This window comes from Culex quinquefasciatus, chromosome 3 (assembly GCF_015732765.1).
Source record: "Culex quinquefasciatus strain JHB chromosome 3, VPISU_Cqui_1.0_pri_paternal, whole genome shotgun sequence".
Lineage (NCBI taxonomy): Eukaryota > Metazoa > Arthropoda > Insecta > Diptera > Culicidae > Culex > Culex quinquefasciatus.
Window position 1 is genome coordinate 130,625,728 of NC_051863.1, and position 22,046 is coordinate 130,647,773.

Here is a 22,046-nt window from a genome sequence, read left to right on the forward strand (position 1 = left end):
TTGAAAAAATGCATTCAATCATCTAATAGGCAATCAACTATTCAAATTTAACTAAACAGGGGTCGCAGAGCAATTACTTTTTTATTTTTAATTACTTGCATTTTTAATTTTTTTTTAATCCTGTTCCTCAAATAACAAATTAAAATTTTATCAAAGTTTCATCACAATTTCCACTTTTTTACATTTTAAGCATATTAAATAAATTTGTAGAATGGAAAAGAATCTTATAACAAGGAATAAAACCAAGCATTTTTCCACGAAAACCGTAAAAGAATTTTAATTTAATTTTGAATTTGCGATTTTTTTTCAGGGAGCTTATCTATAACTAAAAATTGCATTTTGCATCATTAGTTAGGCCGTTCAAGCTCCATACAATTTTGTACTTGTTGATAGAAATATACTCGAAAATATGTATCTCGGGAAAGGGTTTTCTGATCGATTTGATGTCATCAGTAAAGTTGTTGTTTGTGTGACAGATTAAGAATCTAATTGCAATCCATAACAAATTTGCCTATATTTTTGATTATTTTTTTCCACTAAACGTGAAGTCACCAAAAACTATAATTATATTTTTTACGAAGAGAACACCAAAGGCAACTTTTTGCCACATAAAATTTTGGACAACACTTTTTTTTAACAAAGATATACATTTTTAAAATAATGATTTTATCAGAAATATTCCAAATGTAATCGGAAAATGATTCTAAAATGATATATTGGAGAAAAATGTTGAATCTATGAGATCAAAATTTTCTAAAAAGCGTGATATAATATTAGATTATTAGGCATTAAGTCTGTGTTGGATTCGAATCTAACCAAGTTAAAAGAAACAATATTGCTCATATCCTTTAAAAAAAAAACAGCAAGCAAGTCGCCCTGAGAATATATTCGCCAATCTTAATGTTTTAATTCAACCCTTTCAACACGGTTACTATTGCCGATACGTAGGAATGTTCGCTTTTCATCGGTTTTCCACCACCTGCCCTCAAATTTCCCCACAGCTTCTCTTGGAACGTCCGGAATTTCAGTCACGAATTCACCGGCTAACCTCGAAATTGGAGCCGAATTTTTGCCCAACGCTACCGTGTGCGCGCTCAACTAGATTTACTAACTTTTATATTTTTTTTCCTTCCACCTTTCCTCAAGCTAGTTTGTTTTCCACGCCAAGTTTCCTCACTCGCGCGCCTGCCACACACACCAATTCCGACAGTAGCGCCGCCAAACAGATTTATGGCGAATTAAAATTCTGCACCCGTCGTCGTCTTCTTGCTCCACCAATTCTAACCGGTTCAAGGGGGGGCACGTTTCACCACCAACATCTCCTTTTTTCTTTTCTTGTTTGGGTCGTGGAAATAATAAGATTGTTGTTGGTTTCGGTGGAGGAAAACTAGCCAGGGGAAACAATTGAGAGGGGTGGGGTGCGAAAATCGTGCAGTATGTTTCACTCTAATTGCACGGAACAAAATCCGGTTTGCGGAATCGCAAACTTTGCTTCCGATTTGCTCTAAAAATCGAAAATCTCGGTTTGCACTCGTCAGCAGGAAACATTGCTTCCAATATCGCAAACCAGTTTCCACGATTTCGCAAACGTAACGCAGTAACGCATACCCCGGCAAAAGCACGCAGCACGCAGCCACTTCAATATTTACCTTTTTGAATTGACCGTTGCTGCTCGATATTTGGATCGAAATAAAAAGAAGAAGAAGAGGTTTTTATTTTGTTTTAAGTTTTTATTTACTTATTCATATTTAACGAAACTGCATAAGTGAATGCTGTGGTTGTGGCGACGGTTCGAACGAGGCGATGTTTTATCTGGCAGAGCAAACCGGCCTCGATGACCGTGGTGCAGCTGGGCCGCCGTTGGCACGTTGCTCCCCGTGATGTGAGTTCCGGTGCTAGTAGTAGCAGGAGACGTGGCCGCCGTACACCCGTTGATGCTCCACTTGCCAAAGTCTTTGTGGCTGGCACCGTGATCGCGCCGCGGATGCTTTTGATGCTGATGATGTCGGCGTTTTGCGTTTTGCGCAGCAGAGTATGCGAGTTCCGGTTGACAGCCTACGCCTTGTCCAGATCTTTCTCGTACTCGGTGACGTAGGCGGCGGAGCCACACGGATATAGGTGCTGCTGGGACCGCTTGTTCCGGCGATCTGGTTGATTTCCGGCGCTGGCTTCAGACTCAGTTCCATGGCACCGCACAGCGAGCTGGCACTTCCCTTGAGCGGATTCGCGTACCGCCGGAAGTTCTCCTGGTTCTGGAGGTTGTTGCTCTTTTCCCCTTCGTGCCTTCGGGAAAGGGGTCATAGTGCTGACTCAGGTTCATGACACTCGAGGGAAACGAAGGCACCATTCCAAATCCGAACTTCACCTCGAGGATTGACTTGAGCACTAGGAAACCGTCCGCCTGGAACGAGTCCCCGCTTTGGACGCTCTGCTGGCGAGCAGAAACTCCGCCAGCAGTATAGGATGTTTGCTGAAATCACGATGCAATCGTGAGGCATAGACTGCGGAAAAGAACACAAAATTAAATTTTAATTATCGTCATAATATCGTAATAATAAAAAAAATCAAAGGTTCAAAACTCGAAAAAAAAAAATAAAAATTCAAAAAATCAAAAATTCATAAATTTATAAATTCATAAATTTATAAATTTATAAATTCAAAAATTCAAAAATTGATCAATTCATAAATTCATAAATTCATAAATTCATAAATTCATAAATTCATAAATTCATAAATTCATAAATTCATAAATTCATAAATTCATAAATTCATAAATTCATAAATTCATAAATTCATAAATTCATAAATTCATAAATTCATAAATTCATAAATTCATAAATTCATAAATTCATAAATTCATAAATTCATAAATAAATTCATAAATTCATAAATTCATAAATTCATAAATTCATAAATTCATAAATTCATAAATTCATAAATTCATAAATTCATAAATTCATAAATTCATAAATTCATAAATTCATTAATTCATTAATTCATAAATTCATAAATTCATAAATTCATAAATTCATAAATTCATAAATTCATAAATTCATAAATTCATAAATTCATAAATTCATAAATTCATAAATTCATAAATTCATAAATTCATAAATTCATAAATTCATAAATTCATAAATTCATAAATTCATAAATTCATAAATTCATAAATTCATAAATTCATAAATTCATAAATTCATAAATTCATAAATTCATAAATTCATAAATTCATAAATTCATAAATTCATAAATTCATAAATTCATAAATTCATAAATTCATAAATTCATAAATTCATAAATTCATAAATTCATAAATTCATAAATTCCTAAATTCATAAATTCATAAATTCATAAATTCATAAATTCAAAAATTCAAAAATTCATAAATTCAAAAATTCAAAAATTCAAAAATTCAAAAATTCAAAAATTCAAAAATTCAAAATTCAAAATTCAAAATTCAAAAATTCAAAATTCAAAATTCAAAATTCAAAATTCAAAAATTCAAAATTCAAAATTCAAAATTCAAAAATTCAAAATTCAAAATTCAAAATTCAAAATTCAAAATTCAAAAATTCAAAAATTCAAAATTCAAAATTCAAAATTCAAAAATTCAAAATTCAAAATTCAAAAATTCAAAAATTCAAAAATTCAAAATTCAAAATTCAAAATTCAAAAATTCAAAAATTCAAAAATTCAAAAATTCAAAAATTCAAAAATTCAAAAATTCAAAAATTCAAAAATTCAAAAATTCAAAAATTCAAAAATTCAAAAATTCAAAAATTCAAAAATTCAAAAATTCAAAAATTCAAAAATTCAAAAATTTAAAATTTCAAAAATTTAAAAATTCAAAAATTCAAAAATTCAAAAATTCAAAAATTCAAAATTTCAAAAATTCCAAAATTCAAAAATTCAAAAATTCAAAAATTCAAAATTCAAAATTCAAAATTCAAATATTCAAAATTCAAAATTCAAAAATTCAAAATTCAAAATTCAAAAATTCAAAAATTCAAAAATTCAAAAATTCAAAAATTCAAAAATTCAAAAATTCAAAAATTCAAAAATTCAAAAATTCAAAAATTCAAAAATTCAAAAATTCAAAAATTCTAAAATTCTAAAATTCTAAAGTTCTAAAATTCTAAAATTCAAAATTTCAAAAATTCTAAAATTCAAAAATTCAAAAATTCAAAAATTCAAAAATTCAAAAATTCAAAAATTCAAAAATTCAAAAATTCAAAAATTCAAAAATTCAAAAATTCAAAAATTCAAAAATTCAAAAGGTCAAAAATTCAAAAATTCAAAAATTCAAAATTCAAAATTCAAAAATTCAAAATTCAAAAATTCAAAATTCAAAATTCAAAAATTTAAAAATTCAAAATTCAAAATTCAAAATTCAAAAATTCAAAAATTCAAAAATTCAAAAATTCAAAATTCTAAAATTTTAAAATTTAAAATTTAAAATTTAAAATTCTAAAATTCTAAAATTCTAAAATTCTAAAATTCTAAAATTTAAAATTTAAAATTCTAAAATTTAAAATTTAAAATTCTAAAATTTAAAATTTAAAATTCTAAAATTTAAAATTTAAAATTTAAAATTTAAAATTTAAAATTTAAAATTTAAAATTCTAAAATTCTAAAATTTAAAATTTAAAATTTAAAATTCTAAAATTTAAAATTCTAAAATTCTAAAATTTAAAATTCTAAAATTTAAAATTCTAAAATTTAAAATTTAAAATTCTAAAATTTAAAATTCTAAAATTCTAAAATTTAAAATTCTAAAATTTAAAATTTAAAATTTAAAATTTAAAATTCTAAAATTTAAAATTTAAAATCTAAAATTTAAAATTCTAAAATTCTAAAATTTAAAATTCTAAAATTCTAAAATTTAAAATTCTAAAATTCTAAAATTCTAAAATTCTAAAATTCTAAAATTTAAAATTTAAAATTTAAAATTCTAAAATTTAAAATTCTAAAATTTAAAATTCTAAAATTTAAAATTTAAAATTTAAAATTCTAAAATTTAAAATTTAAAATTCTAAAATTTAAAATTCTAAAATTTAAAATTCTAAAATTCTAAAATTTAAAATTTAAAATTTAAAATTTAAAATTTAAAATTCTAAAATTTAAAATTTAAAATTCTAAAATTTAAAATTTAAAATTCTAAAATTTAAAATTCTAAAATTCTAAAATTCTAAAATTTAAAATTTAAAATTTAAAATTCTAAAATTTAAAATTTAAAATTTAAAATTTAAAATTTAAAATTCTAAAATTTAAAATTCTAAAATTTAAAATTTAAAATTCTAAAATTCTAAAATCTAAAATTCTAAAATTCTAAAATTTAAAATTCTAAAATTCTAAAATTTAAAATTTAAAATTTAAAATTTAAAATTTAAAATTTAAAATTCTAAAATTTAAAATTCTAAAATTTAAAATTCTAAAATTCTAAAATTTAAAATTCTAAAATTTAAAATTCTAAAATTCTAAAATTCTAAAATTTAAAATTTAAAATTTAAAATTTAAAATTCTAAAATTTAAAATTCTAAAATTCTAAAATTTAAAATTCTAAAATTCTAAAATTTAAAATTTAAAATTCTAAAATTTAAAATTTAAAATTCTAAAATTTAAAATTCTAAAATTTAAAATTTAAAATTTAAAATTTAAAATTTAAAATTCTAAAATTCTAAAATTTAAAATTCTAAAATTCTAAAATTCTAAAATTCTAAAATTCTAAAATTTAAAATTTAAAATTCTAAAATTTAAAATTCTAAAATTTAAAATTCTAAAATTCTAAAATTTAAAATTCTAAAATTTAAAATTTAAAATTTAAAATTCTAAAATTCTAAAATTCTAAAATTTAAAATTTAAAATTCTAAAATTTAAAATTTAAAATTTAAAATTCTAAAATTCTAAAATTTAAAATTTAAAATTTAAAATTTAAAATTTAAAATTTAAAATTCTAAAATTTAAAATTCTAAAATTCTAAAATTCTAAAATTTAAAATTCTAAAATTCTAAAATTTAAAATTCTAAAATTCTAAAATTCTAAAATTTAAAATTTAAAATTCTAAAATTTAAAATTTAAAATTCTAAAATTCTAAAATTCTAAAATTCTAAAATTCTAAAATTCTAAAATTCTAAAATTTAAAATTTAAAATTCTAAAATTCTAAAATTCTAAAATTCTAAAATTCTAAAATTCTAAAATTCTAAAATTCTAAAATTCAAAAATTCTAAAATTCTAAAATTCTAAAATTCTAAAATTCTAAAATTCTAAAATTCTAAAATTCTAAAATTCTAAAATTCTAAAATTTAGCAAATTTAAAAAATGCTAAAAATAAGAAAAAAAAACAAAAATATCTAAAAATTCAAAAAAAAATTATAAAAATTCAAGAAAATATAAAAATTCAAAAATTCTAAAACTTCTCAAAATTTTAAAAATTTCAAAAACATAAAATATTTAAGCATTCTGAAAAAATTATAAGCTACAAAATTTCTAAAAATAAAAACAAATTATAAAAATTCTAAAAAAAATTAGACATCTTAAAATTCATGAAATCAAAAAAAATAACTTCTCAACATAGTAAATTCCAAAAGATCAAAAATTTTAAATACCGTATTTTTTTATTCTGAAATTTCTCAAATAGAAAACATGTTTGTTAAAAGGGATAGTTGAAATTCAATTTAAAAGTTTTTAAAATCATAAAATTGAAAATATTACAATAATCTAAAAAATAGACTTTTTTGAAGATGTCCTATATGCTGTTCTGTTTCATATGATTATATGACCTTTTAAAAATAAGCAACATTATTAAGCTGAAAAATAAAAATATTCATTCATTTAACAACAATTGATTTTTTTATTAAAATTTAGTTTAGTTAAGTCGGTCTGGAGAAGTTTAGAGAAAAAAATGAGGATTCACATGAAATCAAGTCTGGAGCAACATTTGAAAGGGGCGGTACCACATTGCTCTTACGGCCTTTCATTACACGCGTTTAAATGGGACGAAAGGCCGTAAAAGCAATGTCGTACCGCCCCTTTCAAATGTTGCTCTGGAAGTAATACAGCAACTCACCGTACAGCGTCTTGGTTATGTTTTGGTACTGCTCAATCAAAAACTTGATTACTTGAATGCTATCCTGCGTGTCGCGGCCATTTCCGGCTGTTCAACCGGGACCGGTTCGACGGTTTGCTTCCCGCGTTGGTCAAATCTTCCTCCCAGTTGATTTTCGCCAGCTCTGGAGCTGCCCCCACTTGCACACGAACGACGAACCTATGCCAACCGCGCGCGCTCGTACGCCTTCCGTTTCTTCAGCGGGCCGTGGTCGTTGAAGAACTTGACACCGCAACCGTCGCTGACGAGGCAAACCTCGTCCCAGTACACCTGGTGCTGGTCGCGGTCGTACTTGGTGAAGCCCCACTTCTTCCAGATGAAGATCTTCCGGCGGCTGTGGTACTTGAACTTGGCACGACGCAGAGCCTCGACGACCTGCTGTCGGAAACGGTCGCTCGAGCGCACCGACATGATCGACTGGCATTCCGGTTTGGAGTCTATCGGCTACGGCACAGGACATCTTGTTGACGCGGATCACGTAGTACGGGTACAGCCGCATGCGAATGTGGAACTAGTCCTTGCCGCAGAACTTGACCAGTTATTTGTTGCAGCAAATGAGGCCTGCCTCGCGCGCTTCCGAGGACAGCTGCTCATACGCATCCGACACTAGGTGGACGCACACCGGGAAGTCCTCGAGCAGGGCCTTCTTGTGGCCGATATCGAAGATGTGGATCTTGCCGTCCGGGACACCACAGCAGAACCGCGATTTGTGTGTTCACTTTTGGCAAACTAAAATCGAAAAAAAAGACGTCACTACTACTGGTATCGAGGGAACCGAGTATCTGCGCTCATACCTGCACCTGCCTCCGGAGATTGTTCCGTCGACGCTTAAAAAGGCGGTTCCGTTCCAAATCGCACCGCGCTCGTCGTGTCGGCGGACCGGATGCAGCAGGTTGGAGGACCGGACAAGAAGAGCGCTGTCGGCACCGACGATGCTGAATTCCGTGATGGATTTGGCCGCTTGATTTAAGCTTGCGAGGCGGAAATTCCACACGGCTGTCCAACGGAGGGCGATTCCTTCGGGGTCGAAGCCTGGGCAGCCGGGGAAAAAGGGAGGTGAGCTGAAAATTAATGGTTTTAGATTAATTTAAGAAATCGAACAGTGTTTACTAACTTACCTTGCAAAATTCAACCAGCTTTTCCGCATCCACTTCGAAACAACTTCGCGACAAATAAAATCGGATTTGTTTATTTTTATTTTTGACAGCCCGTAACGCATTGGCTGCGGCGGTCTGCACTCTCAAATGAACCGACAACAAAGTGCGTTCGATTTTGGAAGCATTTTGTTTCGATATTGAAAGTAAAGTTTCCAATATTGAAAACTTTGCCGATGATTTCGCAAACATTCGACGTTTCCGAATTCATCGCAAAGATTTTTCGAAAACGCTGACCGGATTTTGTTCCGTGTGGGATTTGAACTGAACTCGGCACACTTCATTAATCACAGGGTGGTAACTTGATGAAGTATTTAATTTTCAGGCTCTTTAAGTTTTGCACTTCTGATTTAATTTTGAAAACATAATTAAATATTTAATTATTTGTAGTAACCACCCCAAGTGATCCAAAATCTCCTCATTTTCCGCCACCCAGTTATGTGGGTGATGGGAAAACAAGCTCATATACGCACACAAACAACATCCCACCACCCCCACCCCCTTCCATTTTCCAAAATTACTTGTAGCTAATTGATTTCAGGGAAAATCGTTTCAACTCGCATTTTCCGCTCCCACGTGTGTGTGTGTTTGTGTGTGTACCAACAAAATCGTGCAACATGTTCGATTTGTTGTTGTTGCTATTTCCGCTTTTCCTCCCCATCTTCCACACTATGAGAAAATGATGATGTTTAACAAGGGAAACTATGGTGTAATAGCCGCGCGCACCAGCTGTTTAACTTTAATTGGTAGTCAGAGGCAGCTGAGGAATCGAACAAAATTGGGAATTTCAAATCACTTTAGCAGGATAATGGAACTGTTTGATGTTATTTGAAACAAAAAAAAGTTAAAATCCCAAGTAACATTTTTTCCAGGAGTTCTACAAGAGATCTTCAAGATAGCTACAGCATAGCAGTTTGGACCGCGGTAGGATAAAACTCTCTTCAAGTACTCTTCCAAACTCCTGAAGAACTTTTGAAGAGAATTTTATCCTACCGCGGTCCAAACTGCTATGCTGTAGCTATCTTGAAGAGCTCTTGTAGAACTCCTGGGAAAAAATGTTACTTGGGATGTTGGTTTTATTGAATCAAATAGTTTTTTCCTGAACATACAATTTGTTTTAATTTGAAAACATTGTTTATTTGTTTTAAAGAAACATATTTTTTCCAAACTGTATAATTTTTTCAGATTATTCTGTATTTATTTTTTCTATTTTCAGTTTTTTTTTTGTTTATTAAACTTTACTTGTGTTAATTGGAAATTTCTATCATTATTTTTTCTTGTTTTTGATTGAGTATGATTCTTTAATTTCTCATAATTATATTTTGCCTTTTTTTTTAAGCCATTACAAAGTGTAACGTAATTGCGTAATTTCCTGGTTCGATCAGTTGATCAGCTTAGGCTCTTCTAGGCTCTTTAGGGCGTTGAATATACTCATTTTGTATTCCTAATTAAAAATTAATACAGCAGCGCGTGTGGGAGTTAAAAGCCACAAAAGAGGGTATAATTTTTCACCAGATTAAACATAATCTGAATCATGCGAAATAAAATCATTTAATTTAAGTTTTAAGCTGCTACCAGAAAAGTTGCTGTAAAAATCAGTTTGTTCTGAGGTCCGAAAAACCTTTGAAGCTGCAGCAAATCGCGTTCTTCTTTTGAGCGAGTGAGAAGTTTTGCAAGTAACATAAACAAAAAAGTTAACTCTTTTCAAATTAGATTTTTTCAAAATATTCTAAAAAAATAGGGTAATTCTCTACCAGCTCACACGAAATCGGGAAAAGTTGCCCCGACCCCTCTTCGATTTGCATGAAACTTTGTTCTAAGGGGTAACTTTTGTCCCTGATCACGAAACCGAGGTCCGTTTTTTTATATCTCGTGACGGAAACAATTTGCAGCCTGAAACGGTGATGAGATAGAAATTTGGTGTCAAAGGGACTTTTATGTAAAATTAGACGCCCGATTTGATGGCGTACTCAGAATTCCGAAAAAACGTATTTTTCATCGAAAAAAACACTAAAAAAGTTTAAAAAATTCCCCCATTTTCCGTTACTCGACTGTAAAAATTTTTGGAACATGTCATTTTATGGGAAATTTAATGTACTTTTCGAATCTACATTGTCCCAGAAGGGTCATTTTTTCATTTAGAACAAAATTTTTCATTTTGAAATTTCGTGTTTTTTCTTACTTTGCAGGGTTATTTTTTAGAGTGTAACATTGTTCTACAAAGTTGTAGAGCAGACAATTACAAAAATTTTGATATATAGACATAAGGGGTTTGCTTATAAACATCACGAGTTATCGCGATTTTACGAAAAAAAGTTTTGAAAATGTTACTTTTTGCATTTTTCTTCGTTTCGTCGTCCGTGTCTGTCGCGGGTGACCATGAACGGCCATGATCGATGACAACCAACTTTTTCAAAACTTTTTTTCGTAAAATCGCGATAACTCGTGATGTTTATAAGCAAACCCCTTATGTCTGTATATCAACATTTTTGTAATTGTCTGCTCTACAACTTTGTAGAACATTGTTACACTCTAAAAAAATAATCCTGCAAAGTTAGAAAAAACACGAAATTTTGAAATGAAAAATTTTGTTCTAAATGAAAAAATGACCCTTCTGGGACAATGTATATTCGAAAAGTACATTAAATTTCCCATAAAATGACATGTTCCAAAATTTTTTACAGTCGAGTAACGGAAAATGGGAGAATTTTTAAAACTTTTTTAGTGTTTTTTTCAATGAAAAATACGTTTATTCGGAATTGTGAGTACGCCATCAAATCGGGCGTCTAATTTTACATAAAAGTCCATTTGACACCAAATTTCTATCTCATCACCGTTTCAGACTGCAAATTATTGAAAAACACCTCTTTTTTCACATGTTCAAAAATAGAAGGGGTCGTACCGCCCCTCCGTCACGAGATATCAAAAAACGGACCTCAGATTCGTGATCAGGGACAAAAGTTACCCCTTAGGACAAAGTTTCACGCAAATCGAAGAGGGGTCGGGGCAACTGCTGTGTGAGTTGGCGGAGAATTACCCAATACTGATTTTAGTGTGACGTACAAAAAATATTTTTTTGTATGCAAATTGTCCCCGAGAGGAGAGGGGTCTGAGATTTCAAAAAAGGGTCCACGTGTTTTATGGATGCTCCCTAAAGTATTTGCCTTATTTAAGGCTCTTAAAGGCATCATTCCAGATCGGCCATTTTTCGGCCATGTTTGTTTTGGGAAAAAAACATTCAAATCTTGGTTCAGAATATTTAAATCAAAAAATAGTTTCAAAAATCAAATTATTCGCTCTACAGCATTGCCTTGGCGTTCTCGATTACGAGATTCCCGAAGGCTTGATTGTTGAGGCAATTGCAAACCTCTTTTTACACCTTAGTTTCCATCCACCCCGTGATTCGAACTGACGACCTTTGGTTTGTGAGTCCAACTGCCTACCAGCGACTCCACCGAGGCAGGACCCAGGGAGACGACTCCTACACCTGGACTGAGCTAACGACCAACCACTAGGTTAGACTGGGGCCAACATTTACTTCCCTGTCCGACGGAAGGCGTGATCAGACAAATCTCGTCTCAAAATTTGCCACCGTGACCTTCTGGGATCAAACCCAGGCCAACTGGGTGAGATGCAACCACGCTTACCCCTACACCACGGTCCCGGTTTACTTTGCTTTTTTTCATTTAAATTTACCATTTCTGGACCCTGAATTAAGAACCATCATTGACAATCATTGCCCCAAAAGTGAAAGACACCGTCTACCACCCTAAAAAGAATAACCAAAGTAGAAAAATAAAAAAAAAAGTGAAATGAAGTTGCTCAAATTTGAACAAAACGTTATTTTTTTTTAAACAAATGCAAGGTTTTTCAAAACAACGTGGATAGTTTTTAAAAAAATTCAACTATCAACCTCCTCCCTTATGCACGTGGTTTATGGCTAACAACTGTTAAAAAATGAATTTTTGAAATAATTTAAAAATTAATCAAATGTTCCAAATCATCAATTATTCAAAATCTCACAAAATCTTACAATCTATAAAAACTGCAATAAGTTTTAACAAAAAAAATTGAAAACTTTTTTGATGGTTAAATTAATAAGAAAATAATATTTTTTGCTTGATTAAGAGAAAAAATAAAGGACCATTTATTTTTTATGTTATTCGATTACTTTTTTTTAATAATTTAAAGATTATATTTATTGAGAAGAATAATAACTAAATTTTTTGAACATTTCTTATTTTGAAATAGTAGGAATTAAATGATCATATTTTTTTTATGAAATCGAATGCTTGTTTGATGAAAAATATGTTTTTTATTTCGAAAAAAATAGTTTAAAATTTCATTCAACCAACTTCCCAAAACACCCTCAACTGAACAATGACAGCTGATAAAGTGACACCAAGAAAAACTCGTTTTTCAACTGAATTTTTCGATTGTAAAATTAGAATCAATCTAAAAAATATCATGAAAAAGTATAACTTGAAATTTTTTTAATTGTTATCATTTTATAATTTTTGTGGTCATATTTTAGAAAATATCCCTAATTCAAATCTACGTAGTTTATCGATGGCCCCAATATTCGATAACGCTTTGAAACCAAAAAAATCATGCTGTTTAAAAATGTGAAAATTTCTTTGAACAAGATTTTGAGAATTGAGCACAACGTATTTGAAATTCATAGTAAAAATGAGGATATTTTAAATAAAATAAAATATTCTTGTTCAGAATACATAAAATAACGTAGATATTTTGAAAACAATCAAAAATCTACTTGGTTAAAATTTCTCTTGAAATTGTGTTTGACTTGAAAAAAAATTGGAATGCGACAAATGAGTGCTGATGCTGAAATTTCTGAATAAATGAATGTTATTATTTTATTAATCAAAATGAGCGATGATTCGATCGATTAATACGAATTATATTGAGAAAAATAATTCTTGCTTGATTCTTTAAAAATCTAGCTTTTTCTTTGACTAAGTATATTTTTTATGTTCTGCAATCCTTCATTAAAAAAAACAAATAAATTGTGTACATTACAAATTAATTTTTATTAAGTTTTAACATTTCTCAGTATGTAAAGAACCTATCAAATATCATTTAAGTTTTATCAAATTTTTAATTATCCTTTGAATGTTTTTTGTTTCGAATTTGTAGACATCTCATCAAATACCGTCATCTGAGGCGAATCGAGACTACTGTCTAAATAGGGACAGCAGCTTTCAGAGCACTTAAAGCTTTTAAATTTGAAAACAGTCTGAGTCTGTTCTAATCAAAACCAATTAGAAAAATCAAAATATTGTGTCCCAATTCGGCCCATGTGTCCTGATTCCCCTCGCCTGATGAAGGTTTATATTTTTTAAATTGATATATCAAGTTATTATAAAAATGGTTTTTTCCACAGTTGTTTGTGAACAATATATCAAAGATAATTAAGTTGTGTAAAATTTAAAGTAATTTTCAAAGTATTTTTATAATTTAATCATGAAAAAGCAATTAGGTACAATTTGTGAAAATCCAAGAGTTTCCCAAAAAATAAAAACAAGGATAAATAATGAGCAATTCTCACCTAAAATAAAAAAAAATGGTAAAAAATTGTAGGGGGCTATTCTATAACCCACTTGTCCCTTTAGAAATGATAGGCTAGTTTCTTAAACATAAAATTCGATAATTTGAATTATCTTACATAGATTTAATTTTCAACAGTAATTTTCAAATACAATTTTTCTACTTGGTTTTAAAACTCTTTTTTCTTATTTTGCATATTATAAATAATTCTGAAATTTTCAATAAATATATCCTTATTGCCATAAATTTTGTTCCAAAATTTTACTTCAATTCAACATTACATCCTTGCTCTGTAAAATAATATCCTGTTGATTTCGTATTTTTTTTCTATTCTGATAGAATTATAATTCAAATAACAATTAATGAGAAATTAAAACGAGCATGAGCATGAGCATGAGCATGAGAGATCACCCATGGTTGCCCCTCCGTTGCTGAACAGAACCGTAATATCCTTTCAGCACTACTGGTCATAGGCTTCGACGATCTAGTGGTGTTTCCCTTATCAACAGCATGTATGAATGCGCTGAAAAGATAAAACACCATGATTGCCAAAACTAGATCAGTTGCGAATAGGTAACAGTCATTGGCCACCAACGGCGCCCGCCATGTCAGTTTGTAGACCTCGAGTTTAAGGGACGGGAATGTTAGTTAGCGCAGGTTGCTACTAGGGCAGCTGATTTACTCTGTGCTTACACCCCACGAGCGCCAGGAACCTGAAAACTTGTTAGTAGGATGGGGTGTTTGGTCAGGATTCATCATAGAAGATGATGATGCGACCCAAAATCATAGTGTTTGTTGAAAGGTATTATATATTATTCTCAAGGCAAGCAATCGGATGCTGCGGATGAGACATTTCCCGTTTATCTGTTGTAAAGTTTTTAATGAAATGGTTTAATCTTAGACAGCCGGCTGTGGAAAGATAAAACCAAAATCATTTGTAATTAAAGAATGAAGGATTAAACAGTGTAACTTGTAAGTTGGGATGATTTCAGGAGTTTTAAATGATTGATTTTTAGTGCGGTATTGATTAACGAAGCGAACGACGAGTTACCATGTTTATCGAGCTCAAGTGATATGATTAGGTTTTGCTGCTTTTGCAATTATTTTACTGTTTTCAATATATATATATAAAAAAACGCGCGTTCAATGTAAATAATTTGTCGACACGAATGCTTAAAAAACGCAAAAAAAAAATCTGCCGAGACGACCAAAACTGTATAAAATATTATATCAACCGGATTATAAAACATTATTAATTTTATGAATTTACAAAATCAAATCGTAATGAGTAATTAGAAAGTCAACGCGTTTGAGTTTAACGTCCGAATATGCATTATTTACGCGACGAGAATATTTAATTTAAAAGTAGTACTCATTCATGCTTCCTTACATTCATGACCAATCATACAATTCTTTAAATCCAGAGTTTTTTTGAAAAGGACCTATAAACTATTGTCTTTCATATGTTTATAGGACCTATTAAAAAAACTCTAGAAATGATTATGGCCTTTCTCAATAGGGAAAATGTCAAAACGCTTAGCTGTGAAAAAAGGTCGCTTGCGTCACTTAGTCTTTTCAGGAAAGCTGAGAGGTTTTGCGTAACGTCACAATGTTATTTAAACTTGAAGCTTGATGACGAACTTAAACCAACTCAATTCCGAAACATAATTACAAGTTTTACTCACACATACTCTCTAACATTCAAAATCACAAAAACATCCAACAAAGAACGAACTCACAAGCTTCAATGATCTCGACGGCAGCCATTGACATTTCGGAAGTACAACCTCCCGGTCACTCACGGTCACCGGCATCAAAGCAACCGCTTGCAGTGTGCCAAGCCACCAGCACAAACACTAGCAAACGCACATCCTCTTTCATGCAAACCGCCGCAGTTTTCTTCACAGCCTTGATCACATACCCCCCCTCCCCCCCTTCCCGTCACACATCTCAGCAGGCAAAGCAAGCAGCATCCTCCGGTTGGTGCTAAAATGACGGCAATGTAGCTTCTTCCTCGTGTCATCTTGCGGCCAAATCATCCACAGCATTCACAGGATTTGCTACGTCATCAGGTACCGGCCATGCCAGCTGTCAGCCGTCACACAACGTTAGGAACCCACTTGCGACACCAATACACACTCAAGCACTCACAGTTCTTCCCTGCTTTATCACTCTCAAATTTTATTTGGGAAGATGGCTGACCGACCACCAGCGAAATATGCAAAATTAAAATGCCTCAAAACTACACCAAAACATCATTTCAGCTATGGAATTTCACCAATTTCACAATCCTCCTGTTCTGGACATCGTATAGAGCAACTTTTCACTAACAAATTCAATAGATAACACACCAAAATTTACATTACTTTAAAGACCAAACTGACACGCACCCGTTCCTTTCTAAGGCACTCACGGAACTCCTAACAATTAATGAGAAATTAAAACGAGGAAAATCTGAAACTGTTATTTAAGTGAGCAATACATTGAAAAATGAAGAAAATAGGTTGGCCAGGCTAGGTTTAGAGGTAAAACTTGATTTACTCTCGAGGACTTTAACTATAAATAATCTTTTTTTTTTTTTTAATTTGTCTTTTCAACATTCTTGGGGACCGTTCCACGCTCCATAAAAAAAATATTTTATTTATATGGAAATTGTCCACGATGGGAGGGGGACGGGGTGACATTTCCAAAAAAGCGTCCACGTGATTTATGAAAACTAAACAATTTTATTTTATTTGGTATCAAATATGACTAATGGATTTCTTTTTATATTTTTCCTGCTTCCAATTTCTGACATCAAACGAAGAAGGATATCAGACTGCAACCGCTGACAAAGCTGTTTTCCAAAGTCCTCTTCCAAAGCTCCAAATTGAATTCTCCACCAGCCAAAACTGACCCCCTCGTAAAACGAGCAAATATTTGCAAATATTTGCACCTTCCATAAAACACCAACCACGACCCTCCAAAAAACTGCGAATGTGGGCATAAATTTCCCAAGCCCCTCGTTTACACTTTTTTTCTCTTTTCTTTTTCCTTCAAACACACATGCACATCACTCCCCCAAAACCAACCTAAATCAACAGAAAAAGCCACACCGGAAAACCGGTCGTCCTTTTTTCGCCACCCCCTCCTCCAAATCCAAAGCCCCCTTATGCTCCGGTTGGTTCCAAAATGCACATCAAACTGCACTAAAAAGCGCCACTGCTGCAACAAAAGTCACGACTTTCGGGGAGGAAAAGTTTGGGAGGAAAACTTTTCCTCCGTTCACATATCAACCAAAAAAAAGAGAGAGGCTCCATTTCAGGTTGCGAAATAATAAAAATAAAAACAGCGAGCAAACTTTTATTTCGATTTTCTTCGATTTAGGACTGCGAATTTGCACACACACACTTCAAGGGGAAAAGGACTCAAAGTGATTCGGGAGGGAGGAAAATGTTTTGATAGTAAAATATTTTTGCTCTTTTCGCTTTTTGCCAATCTTCAACTTTCGAAATGTGAAACCTGTGGAAAAGTGAAACGAAAGGAATCGCAATCGCATTTCTCGATTTTTTTACTTTGCTGGAAACATCACGTACACACGTGCATATAAGCAAAGTGGGGGTGGAATGTTTTGTGGGTGGGGATGGGGAAGAAAACGGCTATGGAATGAGCAATATTTTTATTGTTATTGCGCTATCAACAATCGGCCAAATAGACCACATCCAGTTAAAATATTCTCTAGCTGGAACCACTTTGCACACTGGTGGGATTTGAAGCAAAATGGTCAATTTTGGTCTGTCTTTTTTTGTCTTTTTTGTCTTTTTTGTCTTTTTTGTCTTTTTTGTCTTTTTTGTCTTTTTTGTCTTTTTTGTCTTTTTTGTCTTTTTTGTCTTTTTTGTCTTTTTTGTCTTTTTTGTCTTTTTTGTCTTTTTTGTCTTTTTTGTCTTTTTAGTCTTTTTTGTCTTTTTTGTCTTTTTTGTCTTTTTGTCTTTTTGTCTTTTTGTCTTTTTGTCTTTTTGTCTTTTTGTTTTTTTCGTCTTTTTGTCTTTTTGTCTTTTTGTCTTTTTATCTTTTTGTCTTTTTTGTCTTTTATGTCTTTTATGTCTTTTTGTCTTTTTGTCTTTTTGTCTTTTTGTCTTTTTGTCTTTTTGTCTTTTTGTCTTTTTGTCTTTTTGTCTTTTTGTCTTTTTGTCTTTTTGTCTTTTTTGTCTTTTTTGTCTTTTTTGTCTTTTTTGTCTTTTTTGTCTTTTTTGTCTTTTTTGTCTTTTTTGTCTTTTTTGTCTTTTTTGTCTTTTTTGTCTTTTTTGTCTTTTTTGTCTTTTTTGTCTTTTTTGGAGTTTCTTCTATTCAAGCTCTAGCCAAAAGGTGGGAGGTTTCGCCGAGAGGGGAGCGCAAACCCGTAATTTTCCAAGGAAATTGAATTTGAAGCAAGAAATGAAAACGAAAAAGAGTTGGGGGATAGATATTTGCCAACGATATGTGGCAGTGTGGGGTTCAGAGTTGAGCTGTTCCTTTTCAATGTCTTTTTTTGTTTTTCTTGAGGGGTTTTTGCAGTTTTGAAGGAGAAAAAACTGTCTCCAAAGGAACGTTTTTTCGTTTGAAAGATTTATGGAACTTGGCTTCTGGTGGTGGTCGTGGTTTTTCTGTTTTGACTGTGTCACAGTAAAGGTTCATGGGGAAAAGATTTGAAAAGTTCTTTTTTACCTTAGTAAAGCTGCATGAATGGTTGTAGAACCGGAAAAATCAATTTCTCGGTTGGGTTACGTTTGAAAGTTGAAAAGAACTACTGTTTTTATGATATTTCTGTTCGAAAAATAGCAATTTTTGTTTCAACAATTTTGACTTGGTTTAAAGCAAACTCTCAGAATTGCTTGAGTGGCGATTAAAGATGTAACTGAAAAGTGCCACTCAGCCGAATCACCGGGTGCCTCCTGAACCAGATGAAACTGCTCAAAAGCCGGCTCCCGAGTGCTGAAACTCACTTTCATTCAGAGGAATTTCACTGAAGAGTTGGGTGGGGAGAAATGCTGCGGCACAGATCTTAATTCATTCACTCTGCTGGTTGGGCAAAGCGGGTAAAGAGTTGCGGAGAAAGAGGAAAAACAGAACGTCAGAATGCCAAATGGTTGATGGTTCAAAACGGGGAAAAATTTCCGAGTCTATATCGAGCGGCAGTCAGTGAAAACATCTAAAACAACATGCTAGCATTGAGTGAGTAAATATCAAAACAACTTGAACGACCTCCGTCGGTGTAGTGAAGTCGTCATCGTCGTTGGTTTCAGGGGGAAATCGCAATCTGGTGAAAATAAAAATAGTCGAAACTGGCTAGAAGATGAAAATAGTGGACTGAAATGTTGAACATGCTGGCATTGACGAATTGGAACTACTATATCAGATTTAACTGGAACTGAGTTAGACTGTTTTTAGCAGGAAAAACTTTTTTTTATTGAGCAAAAACATAAGTTTTAATTAAATTAAACTTTGTAAGGAAACCATATGATTTTCATTTTGAAATCAAACCAAAAATATTGTAAAAATAAAAAGAAAATGAAAATCCTTTAAAAGAAACGTCCTTTTTTGGCTTCCAAATGGTTTAATACAATTCCTCCCCTTTGAAACAAATCGCAAAATGACTGGAAACAACTGGGAGGACAGCTAATTCAACAGACTTGGCACGGATTGCGCGAATCTCTCTCCGGAAGATTTCAGTCTCCATAAAGGATATTGAAGATGAAAAATTAAGAGCGAGTCCACGAACAGGGCATACCCCTTTGTATGGGACGTCGTTTGGACCTCACCAATCTGCCTGAAATTTTCAGGGGTTGTTTGTACATATAAAACTAGCATCTGGCCAAAATATGAGCACTCTAGGTCAACGGGAAGTGGGGCAAATCGGGACACAAAGTTTGAAGGTTCAAAACGTCAAAAATCGTAAAAGGCTGTAACTTGGGCAAAATTCAATTTAATTTATAAATTCAAAATGCATCTGAAAGGGCTTAAAAATGCAACAAAATGCAGGATAGAGCACCCCGATTGGTTAAATCTAAAGGGAGTTATTGACATTTTAGTGAAAAAATAGCACAATTTTCAAACTCAAATAAAAAAGTGTTCCATCCAGATATCAACTCGGTTCGACCTGCAGCTTGTAGGGGACATCTGGGACTACTATCTGAGACTGAGAACGCTTTGGGTAAGGCAGTTTAACATATTAAATAGATACTTTTACTTTTAGTGAATTTTTTGGATGTAAATTTTTGCTCGGGGGACCCCTTAGATCCTATTTTCTGATGATAATTTTATCATATTCGGTGGGTCTCGTGGCGCATGGGTAGCGGCTTCGGCTGCCGATCCCGATGATGCTATGAGACGCGGGTTCGATTCCCGCCTTATCCACTGAGCTTCTATCGGATGGTGAAGTAAAACGTCGGTCCCGGTTTCTCCTGTCTCGTCAGAGGCGCTGGAGCAGAAATCCCACGTTAGAGGAAGGCCATGCCCCGGGGGGCGTAGTGCCAATAGTTTCGTTTTTTTTTTCGTGCTCCTGAGACAATTTCACAATAGAAACATGCATAAAAATGTTTATTTTCATCCATTTTAACCCTTTAAAAAATGAAAGTTAAAAAAAATTGAGATGCTGCTTTTTTTCTGGTGTCATCTAGTATCCTTGGAAACGAACCTGATTTTCAATAAATGTGAATCGAAGATTTTTTTTAACTTTCATTTTTTAAAGGGTTAAAATGGATGAAAACAAACATTTTTATGCATGTTTCTATTGTGAAATTGTCTCAGGAACACGAATATGATAAAATTATCATCAGAAAATGGGATCTAAGGGGTCCCCCGAGCAAAAATTTACAACCAAAAAATTTACTAAAAGTAAAAGTGTCTATTTAATATGTTAAACTGCCTTACCCAAAGCGTTCTCAGTCTCAGATGGTAGTCCCAGATGTCCCCTACAAGCTGCAGGTCGAACCGAGTTGATATCTGGATGGAACACTTTTTTATTTGAGTTTGAAAATTGTGCTATTTTTTCACTAAAATGTCAATAACTCCCTTTAGATTTAACCAATCGGGGTGCTCTATCCTGCATTTTGTTGCATTTTTTAAGCCCTTTCAGATGCATTTTGAATTTTTAAATTAAATTGAATTTTGCCCAAGTTACAGCCTTTTTACGATTTTTGACGTTTTTGAACCTTCAAACTTTGTGTCCCGATTTGCCCCACTTCCCGTTGACCTAGATAGCTCATATTTTGGCCAGATGCTTGTTTTATATGTACAAACAACCCCTGAATATTTCAGGCAGATTGGTGAGGTCGATGCGAGATGGGTATGCTTTGCTCGTGGACTCGCTCTTAAATGTGTATGAGCCAACACACACACACACACGATCCCTTATCCCAGTCCACACCCCTGTTTCCCACTGGAAAATCTGGAATGTGTGACCCAATTGTGAAAATCACAAAGCATAAATGGGTGTATTGTCTTGAAAAGTTTTCCCACCCCCACACACAAACACACGCCCACACATACAAACTCAGGGCAGGGAAAATAAAAGAAAAGCGCCAAGCCAGCGAGGAGCCGGGCACATCAAGCACATTGAAGACGAAGATATCTGGGAAGATGCCGCCGTCGCCACCCCAAACGTGGCGGTTTCTTTTTTTGTTATTTTGCCTTTTATTCTGGAGCACGTGCTGGAAATTGCGGGGCGGAATTTTGAGTGGAATTGCTGCTTCTATTGCTGTGTTTGCTACTTTTTTGCATTTTAAAATATTTATAGAAGGGTTTGAGAGATGCGGGATTTTGTCAATCGTCAGGCAGTTAAAGGTAGCAAAATAGTTTTATATGGTGGTGGTTTCAGGAGAAACTTAGATGATATCCTGGTTTTGTAGAATTTATATTCGAAAATGACATAGAAATCAAGGTTGCCAATCGATAAAATTATCATCTGACGAAAACGATAATTTATCGTTATCGATAATTCGATAATTTTATCGGCGATAATCTTATCGCCGATAATGGAGGATAACTTTTCTATAATCTTTCTAAAATCGATTAATTCAAGAATACATTTTTTTCAAAATTTTGTAATTTTCAAAGAAAAAGTATAAACTCAAAATTGTTCACATAATACCGGTCCCGAGCAGACGGAAATAACTTGGGAATAACATTCTTTATATTTGAAAATACTAGGCAAATAACAATTTATGTTGTTTATAACAAGATTTGTAATTCGTCGTTATGA

The 22,046-nt window shown here is 32.3% G+C and overlaps 1 protein-coding gene and 1 pseudogene across 1 annotated transcript in view; both read right to left on the reverse strand.

The window, feature by feature from the left end:
- LOC119768845 overlaps positions 1 to 22,046 on the reverse strand; it is a 189,980-nt gene that overhangs the window by 41,330 nt on the left and 126,604 nt on the right. The gene's annotated exons all lie outside the window — the stretch shown is intronic.
- On the reverse strand, positions 7,251 to 7,620 carry LOC6050640 (annotated as a pseudogene).